Genomic DNA, 19,023 nt, shown 5'->3' with positions numbered 1-19,023 from the left:
CCTTCTGACCGTGAACACGAATACGAGTTTTCAGTAACTATGTACACAGAGAAAATGATGCGTGAATTCCTCCCCAAATAACAGTAACAGCTCACCGCAAACTGGCCTCGGGCCTTTAAGCGGTCCCTGTTTTAAAGTTTTAGTGGTGCGGTTAGTTTGGGTTCATTAAAAGCTGTGTATAGTACAGCATGGGTTGGTAAACAGCCTACATAACTTACTTGTGATGCAACTTTAATTTACAGACACAAAATGTATTATTTTAAAGCTAGTCCACGCCAATAACAATAGATATGGTTTTGTGCTGTCTGGAATCTATATTTATTTATACTGAGAGGAACAGCCAGTACAAATGCAAGCAGAAGATTAATGGAGCTCACAATATTGTATGTCCATGAAGTGTTAGGGCCATCCAAAAGTGTCAGCGGGTCTGCACTGAAGTACGGACTAAAAGATAGGACTAGAGATAGCAGGCGAGAGAGAGAGTGGAGAAAAACAGATGACCCCATTTGCGACCCGTACGGTATCATTTTCTAAGTACGGCCAATCAAAATGTGAACGCGAGTATCACGAATATGGTGCAGAATCCCAGTGCAGAGAATCAGACAGGGCCAAGCATAGAGACAGCAGATCAACCAGGAAGCAAAGTGAGCTTTTCGAGCCTGTGTGTGTTTTTTTATTATTATTTACGATTAATGAACTCGTCAACAGAATGATGAGGGACATTGATATATGTTGGTACAAATAACATAATGTTATAGTTAGGTAGAGACAGAGCGGCATGGAGAGCTCGACCCGTGCATAACAGGCGCTTAGGTGCTTAATTAAAGAGGAGATATGTTAATAAACTGACATAAAATTCAATGACGGGTGTGTGTCTGCTTCCTCTCCAATCCATTTCATTCTTTAGCGTAGAAAAGTAGACTAACTGAGGAGAAATAGTTCATTTAAATCAGCGTGTGGATGATATTTACTGTACAATATATGGACAGAAACAAATCAAAACGACCTTGGTGTGACATATCAATTCTTGTCTGAGGGATAAGCGACCAGCCTTTAATCTCCAAATGATTCTGACGCCGCTATAATGGTTGTGGCATACCTTGGTGATATTAGCTATTGTTTTAAGGGATATACAATATAATGGGTGAAAATAACAAGGCTCTTTCGAAGCAATGTCTCCCCACATCGCTCTGCCGTGTGCTAGAAATCGACGCTGGTATCTGGACGAGATTTAAAGTGTAAAATTAATATTGATTTAGGATCTTTTTTTAAAATGAATCTGATGTGGCAGAGGGGGTTTGGTTATCGAAATAATTCTTAGCAATATTTGATACCACTTCGTCGAGTCACTTGAGGCAATCACGAATCTAATTAGATTGGCTGTTAATTTATTTTTAAAATTAGACCTCATAAGTACATCTTGTTCTTTCTCAATACTAGATTTTTGAGAGAAAAAACCCTTGCTAACTCGACTGCATATAGAAATACAGTTGAATTGGTGGATAGAATGACTATATGAACCTCCCTATACAGTGACATTGTCGCTCCCATTCATCTGCAATCAACAACTAGAATAAATAAGTTTTCTCCCAATATTTTCGCAATCTCCAGCCACCTGAAATATGCATAGGGCGTTTGTCGTGGAATCATAAGAACTCATAATAAGTCACGTGCTGGCTGTTCTGTGCAAGGTAACTGTACAGTAATTTCCGCCATGACGATGAAATGGAGCTACATCGGGGCTTTAAGGAGCACTCTGGCTTTTAGTACATCGCATGGTGCCAGCAAACGGCAAACCAGGTGTTCTGCTCACCGTTTGCGAGTTGCACGATTGCAATCGCTGTTAATAAGCTAACAATAGACAGTCCATGTTAAAAGAAACTCAACCTCTGTAATAAGTTAGATTCAGATAATTACCATAGAAATTGAATCGAATCTGCAGTGCTATCTGGAATATAATACGGAGATATGCCCATTATTTTACATTTAAAATAGACCCATAGGCTTACTTGCTTGTGTGACCTCGTCATTTGTGAAAATGCAATGAGGGTATACGGTGTATATAATAGCGAAAAGTTGAAAGAGAAAAACACGTGAGTCTAGTAACAATTATTAATCAAGCATCGCAGAACAATGGAAAGATGGCAAGGGTCTATATCATACAAATCAATCTATAAAATAGCACATTCGTGTTACACTGTGCAAAATCCCGTTGTTTGTAGCATCATTTAATCAAGGTTAATATTCGTGTACAAGGCAAAGTATACCACCGCGTCCTCATCAACACTGCTGTCTTCAGAAAGCACCGTTACTGTGTTGCGGCGAGTTGTGCAAATTCTGCAAACCCGTGGTTTTACCTGTTCGCCGCCATTTGATGTCAACTGGAGAAATTCAGTCGAAAAGCCTAGGGGCTCTCAATAAGGTGTCGCATTATCAGATTAGGGTACAGAACAGCTGCCCGTGATAGAGACGTATGTCAATCATCCAGACAGCAGCCATTGCTGCCAGATACTCACATTTCACCTCCTGCCCTCGCTTTAGGAATTTTCAAACTCCCACTGATACGGCGATACCGGTGTAAATTGATATGTCAAAACTATGTATTGCACTTTTGGATGAGATGACTCCGGATTAAATTTGGTGAGGCGCGGAGAAATTATTCGCTAATGCAAAGACACATGTATATGTTTTGAGCCTGTACAGAGCGAGACCCCTGCTACTGTCCATTGCCACCAGATTCCAGCCAAATATAACAGTTAGCAAAATATACTGATTAATTTTCCATGTGTGTGCACGTATATATATATATATATATATATGTGTGTGTGTGTGTGTGTATTAATATATAATATGTGTGTATATATTAATCTATATTAATATATAATAGATACTTTATAATATATATCAGTGTTTCTGCATTCTCCCTTTATATTGTGCTCAAATGTCCTTTATATTGTACCCAATAGGGGCTTGCATTTATTGTACCCAATTACATATAGTTATGAAACCTGCATGTGTTCATTTATTTCCCGAGTGCTCATATTTTTCGCCAATTAACGCCTTAATTTAAAACGTGCCATCTATCATTTAGTGTTAAACTGTTCTAAAAAATAACTTGAAATCTTTGAATTTGCTACAACTATAATTTATCATTTGCGTTCTTTCTCGTTTCATTCTTAAAATGTAAATGTATAATGGAAAGAATCACCCTTGAATCTGCAGCAGTGATACAGTATGGGGGATCCTGAATGTAACTAAGTGCCTTTTAATAAGCAAGCACAAGGCTCAAATTTCGACCTGTAAATGACAAACAATCATTAGTAGATAGCAAATGTGATACCTTGTTGAACTGCGCGATCCAACTCGAGTGAGAAATTGCATCTCCAATCTTCCTTTTCTCTGTGTGTCGTTATGCAGTTAGATATATGTGTACTAGCGTGTATTTAAATACATCTGCGATGAACGCTTAATTGTCAAGAAATTGCACTAATGTCTTCTTGTATTAGCGAAACGGGATACGTATTTGGATCACTTATAAGATACAGGTAAATATTGCAAATGTGTTTATATTTTGGAGTTTGTAAGGCGTTTCCAGAATGTAACCTTAAACTAAGTAGATGTATTTATCACACTAAAAAGAGCATGGACAAGTATTAGGAAATATACATGCTTTTTTGGGGTTTTACATTTTTTAATACCACTACATTTGCACTGTGCTAAATTAAAAAGGTGTTTTGACAGCGAGGAAAGGGAGTGAACCCGACACGTGGATGCAAATTCATATCGGTTTGATATTCATTGACTGAAAATGAACTCTTAGCTTTACGCCATTTCTCCTGAAGACGAATGAGTTAGAGTTTCACGAAAGCTCCCTACATTCATTAAAAAAAACAGAAGTTTGACTCAATTCACCAATTAGTATTTTAGATGGAATGATGAAGGCAAAGATATCCCGATCATTGATTAAGATAAGCCATCTTCTTCTGATGGGCTGGGTTTTCAAACGAAAATAGCCTTTAAAAAATAATTATACTTCTAATCAAATTCTGTTACATGAAATAAATATATAATTAATTGCTTCCATAAGTGTAATACTCCAACATTCATTCATAAATGGAAACAGCTCGACTTTGATTCCCAGTTTTACAAATAAATTAAGGTCAGCTGGCTGACAAGGTTCTTGTTTTAAAAATATTACACTGCCATTGTAACTTTTAAATGTGCCTTGTTTTAATAAAAGGAAGAATATAATGCTCTGTTTACGGATAGTAATGTATGAATTATTGTTGGGAGCCACTGAGTGAACGCTTTTCATATTTCAAGCCTGCTGCTAAATCAGCTAGAAATGTATTGAGACTTAATATTAGCTCTTCCCGATGCGGCATGTCGCCAGTATTAATACAACAAATGTCCTTTTGACTGACGTGTGCTGATAAACTTTAAACCCCAAATAAAATACACCCTAGGCGGCGGCCAGAATCACTAAAAAGGAAACATAAATCTTATACACCAGGCGGAGCGGCAGGTGGCAGTGGAGAGCAACTATTACAACTTCAGGATCAGGAAACGCCACCTTCAGCGCAATTAACAACATTTTAGTAAAACAACTGTACATTCTTAATACCGTTTGCTGCGAACATATACTGCAAAGCGAAGCAATGAAGAACAATGGCCGCTGCTATAAGTGGAGTATTTCCTCTTTTTTTTAAAGAAAGCATTTTCTTTTTCAGAAAGGATATTCAAAAGCATTAACATTGCTATTCTGCTGGATAAATTCGACTCCCGCGAATAAGTTAGGTCTGCACATACTTACTCTTGTGTCTTTTTTTGAGACTGGCAGCTATGTAACAGCGGACTTGGGGTTGAAGTAAGAGCATGTGCGCTGGTAGAAGGCGCGCCTGACTTTGTGCATGTGCCATTTCTCTCGCCGTAGGACTCAGGGACTTGCCCTGGCCTAGATGTGAGCACAGTCCTTCCAGACACACACACAGAATGAAATCAGTGAAGGGAAACCTCTTTTAAGAAAAAAGGCAGCAATGCATAAACGAGCCGGGTGCCCGAGTCAGTCGCTGTCCTTTCTTCTATCCTTGCTGCTCCGGCCTGACTCAATTCTTTATTTAAAGAGACTGTAATAATGTGAGGCATTTGTATTTGTAATCAAACCTTTAACATAATTTATGTGGCTGTTTTATATACTTGTGTGGCAATTAACGCGTATATTTGTCATGTCCAAACGTTGGAAAGGCGGCAAACGCCGGTTATGTTGGTCGAATACTGAATGTAAATTGGAGAGTGTTATGCACCTTACATGGTGGCGGGAACTGAATTTAGAAGATGCGAGAATGCTGCCCAAAATGTGTTGTATCTTTCGTTATTAATCACTTTTTACGTACTGCAAACTACGGACAATACTGTCTCATCGATGCTACTGTGTATATTAATTTTCTTCCCGGAGGAAGTCACATTGAGTGGCAAACGCACAGCATCCATATACATAATTCATAAATCCTCAACTCTAGACACCAATTCCCCTGCAAAGGCCCAAATCAAAACATAGAAGATATACTGTAAGTTCATGCTGGAGTCTAACAATGAAGAGAATTATGACATATCTTGCGCGCGTTCAGATGTCTGTTTATCGTGTGTTATCTAGAGAGGAGAGAAATAGACACACACACCATGCTGCTGGCTGTTCAAATCAGTGCAGTCGCAAATTAAATAACTTACACGCTGAAATTCACAAGTGCTCGCGCAGCCGGTGAATTGAATGTGATTTGTTCGTTATCTCGGCTTCAAACTTTCATTTCAAGGTGAGGCGTCCCTTCATTATGCGGCCAAAGAAATGCAAACAATGTGACGTTCGGTTCGCAACAAACCAAAACCTTTTCAATAAACATTTTCTTTTACAAGCATGCCCACCCGAGCCTTCGGGAAACGTTCTGATTTCGTTCAGGCGTGGATTAATAAAAAAAGCAAATAAAAGCGAAATGTGTAGCAGTTGCGGGGATTGTGTGAAGGGGAAATAAATACTCAAGAATCTCACCACCGCTATGCCTTTGCCCCAACTTTTTAATCTCGTCAATTTCAAGTCAGTTACAGAAATCCCAAATTATTCTAACAAAGGTTTTTAAATATATATATATATTGACGGATTATAGTAGAATAAACTCATTCTGTAACTGTAATCTCTGCGATAAAATATCGTCCAACTTTCAAGAGGTTTTTTTTCAAACAGGAGGGAGTAAAACTAATGAGAAATGTGGATGAGTTCCTGTTGCTCTTAAGGCCCACAGTTTGATGGATGGGCCCCACTAAGAGAGAGAGGGAGATGGCGCAACGCTTAAAAGCCAAGTGCACTTCAAACGTGAACTTGTAAGTTTAGTATCCCTGAATATTTGGAACACAAAGGGGAGCGAGGGATGGCAGTGGTCGTGGTCTGTGTGTGTATCCCCCCATCCCCTCCTCTCTGTGAGGTCGCGAAGTGATGAAGCGTTTGAGAGCAAAAGCGCTCCGTCTGAGCTGTGCTTTTAACAAAGGCCAACTCCCCTTTCAGTCTCCGACACTGTACAGTCTGGCGCGTCGCTGACATAGATTTTTGCACCTTGTACTTCTTGGCTTGTGCGTGCCTTTTGCATGATTTCAGTAAGTACGGGGCCCAGAAGTATTTTGGTGTTCAGTCTCGGGGACAGTGAAAGTTGATCTGGAAGTTTTTTTTTTCAGGGGTGAGAGGCGAATGTGCTTTCTTTAGCTGCCTGGTATTTGAACCCGGGCGGCGCTATGCCCCAAAGCTATGAAACTATTAGTTACGCCGCCTTTAACTTAATTTATCCCACTGATATAACCGGCTCTTATCAAGGCTATCGAAAATGGCGCCTTTGTTTTTGTAACCAATAGAAACAAAATTAAACACAAAGGACACCTGTTGTAACAGATCTGCCAAGTGATGTGTACTCAGGTAAATTAAGAAGGACGATTGCTGTTCCTGGGCAGGGGGTGGGGGGAGGGGGGGTGATATAGACGTTTTAACGGAGAGGGGGGAGACAATTCTACCCTGAGCTGCAATACTTGCAGTGGCGAATTTTAGGTTTCCTAAATGTATTCCCCAGAGGCAGACTGACAATCGCTGACCCGTGCAGGCACTGGGCTCTAGGTGAAGCAGGTACTGTGTGCACTGAACCTTCGGAAAGCAGCGGAGATAATACAACCATGCAAGGGACCATCCCATTCATTTAACCAGAGCCATCAGTTAAAATATAAAACAACCGTTTCCACGAAGCGCGACTAGTTTACAAATGGGAGGGAAAAAAGGCAGTCAGCTGAAATATAGAAAGTTCTCTAACAGATTAGACGCCCAGAGTGCGTTGACGTTTGTAGTTTACGGTCTGTCCTATCAATAATCTGGGTTTCTTAAATAGTGGATGCACTCCTCATTACGAAGGAAAATACGATTCCAAGAAAAGGGATAATTGCTGCTGTTACAACACGGCCTTGTTTACACAACACTGCGAAGTTAAGAGGTAATTAACAAGCTTTAAGTGTTTTTTTCCCGTCCACAAATCGAAAGGGTTCTATCTGTTTTATACACTAGAAATCCAAACATTCCTTGGCACTGTTCGAATTACTAAGGGAAACATTGTTTACAGAATAATACTTTTTGGGGGGAGGGGAATAAGTATGGCAATGGAAACTTTCACTTCTGCAAAATATCCCACATACTTTCAGTCAAAACACCTAAATAAAATTCGATGCAATTATTGCTTGTTCTAATAAGGTGGGTCTGTTTGGATTTTAAAGACGAAGAGATTAGTTGGGTCTCTGTAACTAATTTGTAGGGTTGTTGTGTCATCATGGTCTATTCAAGGCTAATAAGGTGTTTATTCATAGAGAGGAGAAAGAAAAAACAAAGTTTCCAGGTTATACATCACTACATTTAAATACAATCATTGTTTATTATCCCAGCGCTTATTTTTAATTGAGTGCAGTAAGAAGTTGAATGTTAATTTTCGGTGAAGTGAGATTACTTCTAACGTTTGTTACATCGGTGTTTTACTATTCAAATGATAACACAATAACTTGCAGATATTTCTTACACTCCCCCCCCACCCCCCCGCCCCCTCTCCACAAACTCATAAAATTCTCAGTTCTGAATATTGCTCGGGACATACAAAGTGTCAGATAAATTCTCAAACACAGTGCACCATATCATGTAGCATTTTACAACACTGCATAACAAAAATGAACCAGAACAGTTAGTGGGCTCTAATCACTGAGATTCGTTGGGGATTTTTACTGGCTCAATTTTTTTTACACTTATATAGTGAGGAAATTGCATTTTGTGGAGATGCGCCGCATTGTTTCTGTAGGTTAGAGCACGAGTTCCTGTCTGCAGGGCGATAGGGACTGAGAGCAGCAATTAATATTCCATTTGACCTTTTGGAAAAAAACACTGCAAACCTCGTCGGCACAGATGAAAGGAGATGGTTTTTAAAAGGACAAGTTGATACCTCCCACCTGTTATAATCTCCACTTGTTTCGTGTCGTGTAAACAACTTTACAAACTTGTTGGACAGGTGCTCGGTGCCTCCCAGTCATCTGCGGGGGAGAGAAAAAACACCACCGCCTAGATAGCAAAGAAAGCAAAATTGGAGCACTATTATCTTTCATAGCTTTCGAAAACACAGGCCATTTAAACAGTTTTAACAAAACCGCCCACCAAAAAATAAATAGAGGTAATTGTAGAATTCATATAATTGATATGCAATTTGCAGAAAGGTAGCACAAAGCAAGATAGTGGAGCGAATCTGGTCACAGGCAACGCCTCAGAATGGACAACAAAGTTGCTTCTAAGCAGGCCTGATTAAAAGAATGGCTGTTCTAGATGGCAATACCCGGAGGAGAAGGTTGTAACTTTGCAAAGCTGAATTATCACAGGAAATCTGTCTCGATCAGATTTACGCGCACATGGATCTCCGTGAAATTGTAGGTGCATCTCTCCGATATCAACACGAATAATATCAAAATATTACATGCCAAAAATGAATGATATTTCAAAATGTGAAGAAAAATATGAAATGTGAACAAACGAAATCTAACTTACAACTATACTAACCAAACTGTTGCAGGGACACACGCCAGTTTTGTATCTCCGCCATCGCTTTTTGTTCATTGTCAGCACTGAGGAGATGATCCAAATGTTCAGGGTTCCAAACTAGAATAAAACAGCAACTAGTGCACTGTGCCTCTCCCCTGTGAATGTAAATATAAACCCAACAAAGACCATCAGTTCACAACAAGGCTGTGTTACAGGACAGTGATGTGGCTTAGGAAAAGAGATGGGGAATTGGAGAAGTTTGAATATCGATAATTGTTTAATGCATCCCATTTATAGCATTGCGGGCTGTGATTTATCCTGTAATACAGAATCGGTTCTCCCCCTAGCACTCGTATTAATATATACCGGTTACGTATAAAATGGGAACACCACTCGTTTTTTTAAGAACCGAATGTGAATAAAGTCTGCGGCGGTGCCGCCGTTTAATTACAGCATTAATCTCCCTGGCTGTGTACATATTTAAAACACCGGAATATTGCTAACACAGATCACACGCACGGGATATTACCCTACAGCCTGCTCTTATCGTCTTTGTTTAATGCACAATAAAGTTAATGATGTACTTGGAAAAATCAAGTTTCTGTGTTTTTAGAAAGCCACAGGAAGAAATCAAACAAAAACTAAATTGTATAAACCGGGCCAGTACTAAGAGAGATTTTATTCATTGTAAAACCACGCGAGTTGTACTATTGCCTGGAAATGAAAGTCTGAGAACATTTCTGCCGCGACGATATAAAGAGTGATGGCAAAATGAGGGCAATAGTGCCAAACCTATCACCAAGCGATGTACCGAAAGTTGCCCTTTCGCATCGCATATAGGCTTGGCGAGTGCAATGTGTGTGTATGTGATATGTTTGTATATTTGTATATGTGTGTGTGTTTATATACGTGCGTGCTTATATACATGTGTTTTTGTGTGTATATTTGAATACAAGTGTGTGTGTTTATGTACATGTGTGTTTGTGTGTGAGCGCATGTGTGTTTATATATATGTGTGAGTGTTATATATGTTTGTGTTTACATGTATGTCTGATGATGCGTGTTTATATGGCTGTGTGTTTATAGGCATGTCTGTGAGTGAGTGAGTGAGTGAGTGTTGTATGTATGTAAGTGTGAGTGAGTGAGTGAATATTTATATATATATGTCTGTGTGTGTGGGTGAGTGTTTATATGTCTATGTGTTTATATGTATGTGTGTGAGTGAGTGAGTGCTGTATGTATGTATGTGTGAGTGAGTGAGGCGAGTTGTAATTGAAGACAACAACTATTAGGTTAACACCGTGTGCCAAAGCTGTGGACAGAGAGGAGGCTTCGGTCCTTTGGCATCTGCCACCTCAGTGAGAAGCAGTCAGCCCATCCTCTGATGACCAGCAGGTAAGGTCGAGGGCACCAGGCTCAGGGATTTTACGTAGATCAATAATGGCATTTCTGAAATGAATTAATTAGTTTTAATGTCATAGTATGATCCCTATATTTCCCTCCAGAATTCTTGATGTGGTAGTTGATGATTGTTTGGTCCTTATTTGACTCTGACAGATTATCAGAGGAAGGCTGATTGGAGCTTGTGGAAGACCCTCGCTGGGACACTGCACAGATCACCGCCTTCAGTGCTAAAGTCGAGTAAGTTCAAGGGCAAGTAACAGAACCTCTACTGTAGAATCATCAGATTTACTGTCGCTGAGTGGATTTCTCATTTATTTTGGAAACAAATAAACCTGCCTACGAATTTCCTATCCACATTTCCTTTCTATGTGCCAATATATGTATGGTCCTACAGAGTGCCAAGCAGTGTGTCCCGCACAGTGCCAGAGTGTCGCGCAGGCTGCCATGCAGAGTGTCAGACAGAGTACATGGTGCAATACAGACTGTCAGACAGACTATTGCACAGACGGTCACACCGTGCTCTATAACATGGCATCCGAGATTCTTTGATTCAGTGTTCTGATGGGTTTAAGTTAAAGGATGATATAAACCAGTTTTAATGTGCAATGGCCAACACGATTCTCTCTCTCTCTCTCTCTATTAACTCAACGTGGCGAGCGGGCGAGTAAATGCATTTGTTTTACAGTCCAGGTTTTGACCCTCAACAGTTTCACTTCGACAGATAAATCCTGCGAGCTATTTAATGGCCTAAACAGCCATAGAAGCGAACAACTGATCGGGTGACACTGCCGACAACTCAGTGAAGCTGCCATTTACACTCATTAAACTAACTTTGCACGAATTGTGATAGCATTGTTACTGAAAGAAATAAAATAAACAGATCGAATTGGTTGAAGAGTTAGCGATGTTGAAAGCGAATGTCACTTGTGCCATGTGTTTAACTTGGATCTGTAAATCCAACTGATCACAGACAATATATTTCTATAGGCCGATGCTAAAAGCAGCTGACATTGCAATAACGATGTGATAATGAAATATGTTACACCATCAGGTGTTGGTGGAAATGGTTGGATGATGGGGGTGGGGGTGGGGGGCGGGGCGGGAGTTGATCTACACAAAAATCCTTGACTAACGTGTGGGCTTGGGTTTCCCTTGCAGCTCTCTGTGGGATGCTCCTGCCTTGTGTTTCTGCAATAGCTCCATGAATTCACTTAATCGCTCAACCACCCGCATCATTAGGTTTTCAGCGAAATTTTAAAAAACACGTAAGGAATTTCAGAAGTAAATCTAAACCCAATACACAGAAACTTTAACAGAAAACAGAATTGAATACAGGTCCGAGGTAGCTGATATGCAACTTTGTACCACAGTAACCCCAAAGACTATGACCCAGGCGTGAAGCCCACTTTTCCTCGTTCTTAAAGTGGTAGTGCATGGATTTTGTGTGTAAGTGTATGTTGCATTGGGACTCCTCCTACGATCCGGAATTGTAAACATCGGGTATATTATGAAGGGCTATTTTTATAGCCCCCTCTGAAATAAATCTCTTCCTCCCAAAAAAAAGTCAACTCTGCGTATTGTTTTTGTCAAATTAAAGGTGAGTAGCTTTTCTACAATCGGAGCAGAAAACAGGCTAAAGTATAACGATACAGTCACAAAACTGTGATCATATAAACATTCATGGTCAATCATTGAATGAGCGGCAGAGGGTGCTGGTGGTGGGGTGTGGAGGTAGCACATCCAGAACAAAAAAACGAGATAAAGATAACTATAAAGGCAAGAACTGCCAAGAGGCGGCCTGGAGTGGCTGCATGAGCTAAGGGGAGAGTCCAACCATCGCGCTTTCTGTAAGGTGCCTGGGCATGACAGCAACATCCCTTCCAGGTTCATTATCTCTTGTAGTTTTATACCATCTGTTGAAGCTGATCTCATACTGGCTTTTGCAGCGACAGAAAATATAGACCTGCCAGTAGTAGGGAAAAGGAATCCCAGACACATTTTCATGTTGAACCTTTCATTAATAAATGGTCCTCAAGAATATAGAGAATTGGGATAAAGGCATGTTTCATTAGTAATGGGATTAATTACAAATTATTTGGCGCAAATAGAAACGCAATCTTTCTTTAATAGCCGTCACCAATTTGGTCCTGAAGACAACTGCGAGCTTCAAGAAATTATCCATTGGAACATCATCTTACTTACATTCTAACAGCCTCCACAGCATGTTGCCCAGTAAAGCATGCAATGAAAAATCATGGAGAAGTCCGTTGGCACAGGGGTAGCATTCTTCACTGGCTAATATAAAGTAAGATATCTTAATAAGGGATCAGGTTATTTTCGAGAATGGAGAAAGTTTGCAATATCCATGGATTCGTTGGCAAATGGGTTGTCCAAGAAGTTATAAAAATCTCAACCCAGCATACAAGGCTCCACATGTGTCTAAATTCAATATACTTGGCTGTACATTAATCTGGACTCAATACGCTGGGCAGTACATCAATGTTAACCCAACAAACTGGGCTGCACGTAAATCTAAACCCACGCCAATACACAGGACTGGAAATAAAACGACATCCAATACACTGGAAGGTACATAAATCTAAACCTAATTCACTGGGCTGCAGATAAATCTACACCAATATACGGGACTGTAAATCACTCTACACCCAATCCACTGGAGAGTACATGCAACTAAACTCAATAAACTGTGCAGTACATAAATCCACACCGAATACACTCGACTATACATAAATCTAAACCCAATACATTGGGGTGTGCATTAATCTAAAACCAAAACACTGGACTGTATTAAATTGAAATGCAACACACTGTACATCAATCTAAGCCCAATAAAATGGGGTTTACATTAAGCTGAACCCAATCCACTGGACTGCACATTAATCTACAGGCAATACACTGGACTCAACGTAAATCTGCACCTATTAAACTGGACTGTATATAACTTCACAACCAAATCACTGGACTACACATAAATCTTATCTCAAACCACTGGACTGTATGTTAACCTACACCCAATAAACTGGACGTTACATAAAACTGCACACAATACACTGGAATGTACATTAATCTAAATCCTCTACACTGCAATGTAAATAAATCTCAACCTAATACACTGGATTGTACATAAATCTAAACATGACTGACTTGATTGTACATAAATCTAATCCCATTGTACTGGGTTGTACATTAACCTAAACACAATACACTTGGCCATATATTAATCTACTCCCAATAACTGGGATGTACATTTCTATAGGCAATGCACAGGACTCTACATAAATCTTCACCCATTAAACTGGATTCTACTTAACCTCACACCCAAACCACTGGATGGTATATAAACCTTATCCCAAGCCACTGGGCTGTACATAAACCTAAACCAAATGCACTGGGTTGTACATAAATCAACACCTAATACACTGGATTGTACATAAATCTAAACTCAATAAACTGGGCTGTACATTAATCTAAACCCAATAAACTGGGCTGTACATTAATCTAAACTCAATAAACTGGAGGGTATATTAATCTACAGCCAATAAACTGGTGGGACATAAATCTAACCCAAATACACTGGAATGTATTTAAATCTAAATCCAATACACTGAGCTGTATATTAACCTGAGGCAAATAAACTGGGCTGTGCATAATTCTAAACACCATGCACTGGGCTGTACATAAATCTGATCCTCATATGCTGGACGGTACATAAATATAAACCCAAAAGATTGGAGTGTACATGAATCTAATTGCAATAAACTGTATTGTTTATTAATCAACATCCAACACACTGGAATTTTTATAAATCTACACCCAATACACGGGACTGAAAATGACTCTAAACCCAATCCACTGGAGTGCACATGCAACTAAACGCAATACACTGGACTGTACATATATCTGAACCCTATGCACGGGACTGTACATATATCTAAACTCTATGCACTGGACTGCACATCATACTATACCCAATACACTGGGAGTACATTTAGCTAAACTGAATAAACTGTGCAGTACACAAATCCACACCTAATACATAAGTCTAAACCAAATCAGCACCTAATTCATTGGACTGTACATTAATCTACATCCAATAAACTGAACTGCACTTTAATGTACTGGGCTGCCAATTGATCAAAACATAATACACTGAACTGTACATATATCTACACCCAATACATTGGACTATACATAAAACTAAAGCCAATATTCTAAACTGTACATAAATCTAAACTCACTACAGTGGATGGTAAATAAATCTACACCCAATACACCTGTACATTAATCTGCACTCAATTCTCTGGACTGTGCAAAAATCTAGACACAATACACTGGACTGCACGTAAATCTAAAGACATTACACTGGAGTGTACATGAATGTAAATGCAATTCACTGGACTGTACATAAATCAACAACAAAAAACAGAGCTGTATATAAATCTAAACCCAATATACCGGACTACACCCAATACATTGGAATGTACATACATTTAACCCCGATATACCCAATGTACATAAATCTAAACCCAATACTCTGGACTATACATAAAATATCACCTTGTACATTGGGCTGTACATAAATCTAAACCTAATATATTCGGCAGAGTGTTTATTTAAACGCAATTCTCTAGGCTCTCTAAATCTAAAGACAATTCACTGGACTGTACATAAATCTGAACCGAACACACTGGACTATACATAAAACTAAAGCGAATACATGGGATTGCACATAAATCTAAACTCAATACACTGGGCTGTACATTAATCCACACCCTGTACACTGTGTGTACATTATATTAAACCCAATACACCGGGCTCAACATAAATCCACACCCAATACATGGGACTATACATATATCTACACCCAATAAACTGAACTGCGTATAACCTAAACTCAATGCAAAGGGCTTCATATTAATCGAAACCCAATATACTGGGCTGTACATAATTCTACAGTGAATACATGGGATTGGTCATACTATTAATCCCAATAAACTGGAGCTTACATAAATCTAAACCCAATTCATTGAACTATTAATGAATCTAAATTCAATATACTGAACTATATTTCAATCTAAATCCAATACACTGGGCTGTACATACATCCGCACCCAATTGACTGGAATGTAAATTATTCTATACACAATACACTGGACTGCAAATTAATCTAAACCTAAACCCAATACACTGAGCAGTACATTAAAATAAACCCAATAAAAAAGGCCTCCCTCAATCTAAAGGCAATACACTGGACTGTACAGTAATGTAAACCCAATACACTGGGCTTTACAGAAATCCAATCCCAACACACTGGAATGTATTAAATCTAAACCCAAAACATTATGCTATACATTGATTGAAACTCAATACACTAGGCTGTACATTAATCTAAACGCAGTAAACCGGGCTGTACGTTAATCTAAGGCTCTATATCAATCTAAGGCCAACACACTGGACTGTACATACATCTAAACCCCATACACTGGACTGCACATAAATCTAACCCCAATAAACTGACTGTACATAATTCAAAACTCAATACACTGGGCTGCACATTAATCTGCACCCAATACAGTGAATTTAAATGCAATTCACTGGACTGTAAATAAATCTACAACAAAATAACAGGGCTGTACATAAATCTAAACCCAATATACCGGAGTGCACATCAATCAGCAAAAATAAAAATGGGTTTTTCCTACATTAATCTAAACTCAATACACTGGACTGTACCTTAATCTAAACTCAGTGCACTGAGCTGTACATTAGACAGAATTTCTGGACTGTACATAAATCTAAATACTTTACACTGGAGTGTAGATGAATCTAAATGCAATTCACTGGACTGTACATAAATCTGGAACAAAAAAAACAGGGCTGTACATAAACCTACACCCAACATACCAGACTGCACATCAATCAGCAAACAAACACAGGGCCGTACATTAATCTACACCCAATACATTGGAATGTGCATAAATTTAAACCTGATACACTTACAGTACATAAATCTACACCAAATAAACTGGGCTGTACATAAATCTACATCCAATATACTGGGCTGTTCGTTATTCTAAACCCAACAAACATTGCTGCACATAAATCTATAAATTTAAATCCAATACATTGGAATGTAAATAAATATACAGCCAATACACTGGAGTGTACATACATCTAAACCCAATACAATGGACCCCACATAAATTAGCACACAATATACTGGACTGTACTTTAATCTAAAGCCAATATGATGAACTGTACACTAATCTATACCCAATACACTGAGCTGTGCATTCATCTAAAGCCAGTACACTGGACAGTACATAAATCAAAATCTAATATACTGGACTGTACATAAATCTACACTTAATACACTGGACTGTGCATAATTCTACACACAATACACTGGACTATATAATAATTTAAACTCAATACACTGGAATGTAAATTAATCTGCACCTAATAGACTGGAATGTACATAAATCTAAACCCAACACACTGGCTATACATAAAACTAAACCTGATACACTCACTGTGCATAAAACTAAACCCGATACAATGGACTTTAGATAAATCTACAGCCAATACACTGGATTATACATAAATCCAAACTTAATAAACTGGAATGTAAAAAATCCATATAAATATAAATATAAACACTGGAGTGCACATAACTCAGCACCCAAACACTGGACTGTACTTTACTCAAAACCCAATATGCTGAAATGTACATTCATCTACACCCATTATACTGGATCGTGCAAAAATATACAACTAATAAACTGGGCTGAACATAAGTCTAAACACATTACACAAAGCTATACATAAATATAAACCCAACAAACTGGACTGGACATAAATGTAAACCCAAAACACTGGGCTGTAGATAAATCTACACCCAATACACTGGACTGTACATACATCTAAACCAAACACATTGAAGTGTACAATAATCTACAACCAAATACACTGGGCTGTATGTTAATCTCAGTCCAATAAACTGGTCTATCCCAATCTAAAGGCAATACTCTGGGCTGTACATTAACCTAAACAATACGCTGGACAGCACATCAATCTAAAGCCAAAACACTGAACTGTACATAAAATTAAACTCAATACACTGGAATTTACATTAATCTGCACCCAATTTGCTGGACTGTGCAAAAATCTACAACCCAATACATTGAACTGTACACATATCTAAAGACATTACCCTGGAGTGTACCTGAATCTACATGCAATTCCCTGGACTGTACATAACTTTGCAACAAAAAACAGGGCTATACATAAATCTAAATACAATAAACTGGACTGCATATCAATCAGCAGAAACACATTGGATCATACTTTAATCTACACGCAAATCATTGGAATGTACATTAATTTAAACTCAATACACTAACTATGCATAAATCTAAACCCAATGCACTGGGTTGTTATTAATCTAGAACTAATAATCTGGACTGTATATACATCTAAACTCAATACACTGGACTGTACCTTAATCTAAATCCAATGAACTATGCTGTACATTAAACTAATGCCAATACACTGGGCTTTATATCAATCTAAAGAACTTAAAACAATCACTATCACTAGAGAAAAAGTACCAGGCAAACTAATGGGAATAGAGGTGGACAAGTCACGTGGACCTGATGGCCTACATCCAGGGTTTAAAAGAAGTGGCTGCAGGGATAGTGGATGCATTGGTTGTAATTTACCAAAATTCCCTGGATACTGGGAAGTACCCAACGGATTGGAAAACTGCAAATGTAATGCCCCTATTGAAGAAAGGAGGGAGACAGAAAGCAGGAAACTATAGACCAGTTAGCCTAACATCTGTCATTAGGAAAATGCTGGAGTCCATTATTAAGGAAGTAGTAGTAGGTTATTTAGAAAATCATAATATAACCAAGCAGAGTCAGCATGGTTTTATGAAAGGAAAATCATGTTTAACAAATTTGCTGGAGTTCTTTGAGGATGTAACGAGCAGGGTGTATAAAGGGGAACCAGTAGATGTAGTAGATTTAGATTTCTAGAAGGCATTCAATAGGGTGCCACATAAAAGGTTACTGCACAAGATATGAGCTCACAGGATGGGGGTAATATATTAGCATATTGGCTAATATAGCGGATTGGCTAAGTAACAGATAACAGAGAGTCGGGATAAATGGGTCATTTTCAGGTTGGCAAACTGTAACTAGCAGGGTGCCACAGGGATCAGTGCTGGGGCCTCAACTATTTACAATTTCTATTAATGACTTGGATGAAGGGACCGAGTGTAATGTAGCCAAATTTACTGATGATACAAAGATTGGTGGGAAAGCAAGTTGTGAGGAGGACGCAAAGAATCTCCAAAGGGATAGATAAGCTCAGTGAGTGGGCAAATTTTGGCAACTGGAGTATAATGTGGGAAAATGTGTGGTTATCCACTTTGGTAGGAAAAATAAAAAAGCAATTATTATTTAAATGGAGAAAGACTACAAAATGCTGCAGTAAAGAGGAAT

Source organism: Pristiophorus japonicus, chromosome 5 (genome assembly GCF_044704955.1).
Source record: "Pristiophorus japonicus isolate sPriJap1 chromosome 5, sPriJap1.hap1, whole genome shotgun sequence".
Classification (NCBI taxonomy): domain Eukaryota; kingdom Metazoa; phylum Chordata; class Chondrichthyes; family Pristiophoridae; genus Pristiophorus; species Pristiophorus japonicus.
This window is presented reverse-complemented; position numbering follows the sequence as displayed.